Raw genomic sequence first — 2,493 nt, forward strand, 5'->3', positions numbered from 1 at the left:
GGAGAGATCACCAGTCTTCAGGTGACAGTCTTGTCTACACCTGTGAGCAAGGTTGACAAGGGCAGAGGTGGCCTCACTGCCTTCAGCTTGTCTTCATTCAGGCTGTGGTCATTTCTATAGACCAGTGGTACCCAGACCATCAGCATCATCGTCACCTAGGAACTTGTTAGCAATACAAATTTCTAACAGCAGAGCTGTGGACAGTTTGCCTGGTCTGTTAGGGCCTCCAGCCTGGAATCATGCCACCGTCATGTCCCACTACCTGCACAATCCTCCAAAACATGTCTCTGTCCATCAGGAACGTGGCCAATGACACCAGGTCTGCAGATGGACAGGATAAATTTGGTCATGATGGTCCTACAGGAGATGTTTATGTTCCACTTGATTTCCACACCCGCCGTCCAGGAGGATTTGCTTACGTTCAATTTGAGGATGTTCATGATGCTGAAGATGCTTTGCATAATTAGGACAGGAAATAGATATGTGGACATCAGGTGGAAATACTGTTTACACAGGGGAATCAGAAGACACCAAATCAGATGAAAGCCAAGGAACAGAGGAATGTGTACAGTTCTTCATGCCATGATAGTTATGATAGATACAGAGATTCTAGAAGCCAAAGTTATTAAAGGAGATCCAGAAGTCAGTCTTTTGATTACAATTATAGAAGATCTTACAGTCCTAGAAATCAACCAATTGGAAAACCAAGGAGTAGCAGAAGCCATTCCGACAATGGTGGATTCAAACACCAAAATCCATATTTTTTGGATGAAGGCTAAATCACATTCTAGGTCTGCATCCCACACCAAAACTAGAGGCACCTCTAAAACAGATTCCAGGCTGGGTGCAGTGATGCACACCTTTAATCCCAGGAGTTTGGGGGGCTGAGGCTGGAGGATCACTTGAGCTCGGGAGTTTGAGATCAGCCTGGGCAACGTGGCAAAACACCGTCTCTACAAAAAAAAAAAAAATTAGCCAGGCATGGCAGTGCATGCCTGTAGTCCCAGCTACTTGGGAGGCTGAAGTGGGAGGATTGGTTCAGCCTGGGAGGTGGAGGCTGCAGGGAGCCTTGATTGTGCCACTACACTCCAGCCTGGGTGACAAAGCAAGACCCTGTCTCAAAAAGTAAGTAAAAATGAATAAATAAATCAGATTCCAAACATATTAAATAAGTCTGGCTCAAGATATGAAAAGGAATCAAAGAAAAAAGAACTATTTAGATCCAAATGTCAGTCAAGATCACAGTCTAGTTCTAGTTCAAAATCTAAATCAAGGTATTAGACTGCTCCTAAATCCAACGGCCACTGATAGTATAAACTAAGATTGTTTTTAGGCACATATCATTTATTTATAGTTTGGTTTACTTAAATTATCAGGAATTGGCCAGGCATGGTGGCTCACCCCTATAATCCTAGCACTTTGGGAGGCTGAGGCAGGCAGATCTCTTGAGCCCGGGAGTTCGAGACCAGCTTAGGCAACATGGTGAAACCCCTATCTCTACCAAAAATTAAAATATTTGCTGGGCATGGTGGTGTGCGCCTGTGGTACCAGCTACCTGCGGGGCTGAAGCAGGAGTATTGCTTGAGCCCAGGAGATCGAGGCTACATTGAGCCAAGATCACACCACTGCACTCCAGCCTGGGTGACAAAATTAGACCCTGTCTCAAAAAAAAAAAAAAAATCAGGAACACAATATTGTAATGATGCTACTAAAAAATACAAAAAACTAGCCGGGCGAGGTGGCGGGCGCCTGTAGTCCCAGCTACTCGGGAGGCTGAGGCAGGAGAATGGCCTGAACCCGGGAGGCGGAGCTTATAGTGAGCTGAGATCTGGCCACTGCACTCCAGCTTGGGTGACAGAGCAAGACTCCGTCTCAAAAAACAAAAAAAAAAAAGAGTCCAGTTTATTTAAGGTTATAGGTAACCACCAGTTTGTGATGTCTCTGTATATTTTTAAAAGATTCTTTTCTTCGTGTTTGAAATTTGTGGCAAAAAGATGTTGGTTGACCATAATTTGCAACATTTTCTTTCTTTTTTTTTTTTTTTTAAAGACAGGCTGTCTTGCTTCGTCACCCAGGCTGGAGTGCAGTGATGCAATCAAAGCTCATTGCAACCTCTAATTCTTGGGCTCAAGTGATTCTCCCACCACAACATCTCAAGTAGTTTGACTTTAGATGCACGCCGCCATTCTTGGCTCATTTTTAAATTTTTTGTAGAGATGGGGTCTCGCCATGTTGCCCAGGCTGGTCTCAAAATCCTGGGCTCAAGCAAATCACCCACTTTGGCTTTCCAAAGTGTTGGGATTACAGGTGTGAGCCACCGTGCCTGGCCTCACATTGTCTTATTAAAAATAAACTTTCATATTCATATTTGGTAGAACTGTTAACTTAGAAATGTAACTTGCTAATAAGATAGAATGATACAAAAGTGAAGTTGTAGCCACAGTAAAGTACTACTGCTCAGACACATTTAGGTTCAGGCTGGGCCTGGATGTC

General features: G+C 43.9%; 1 pseudogene; it reads left to right on the plus strand.

Annotated features, from left to right (window-relative positions):
- The first annotated feature begins 250 nt into the window (after positions 1 to 250).
- On the plus strand, positions 251 to 1,308 carry LOC105502344 (annotated as a pseudogene).
- Positions 1,309 to 2,493: the final 1,185 nt, after the last annotated feature.

This window comes from Colobus angolensis, unplaced genomic scaffold (genome assembly GCF_000951035.1).
Source record: "Colobus angolensis palliatus isolate OR3802 unplaced genomic scaffold, Cang.pa_1.0 Scaffold8, whole genome shotgun sequence".
Taxonomy (NCBI): domain Eukaryota; kingdom Metazoa; phylum Chordata; class Mammalia; order Primates; family Cercopithecidae; genus Colobus; species Colobus angolensis.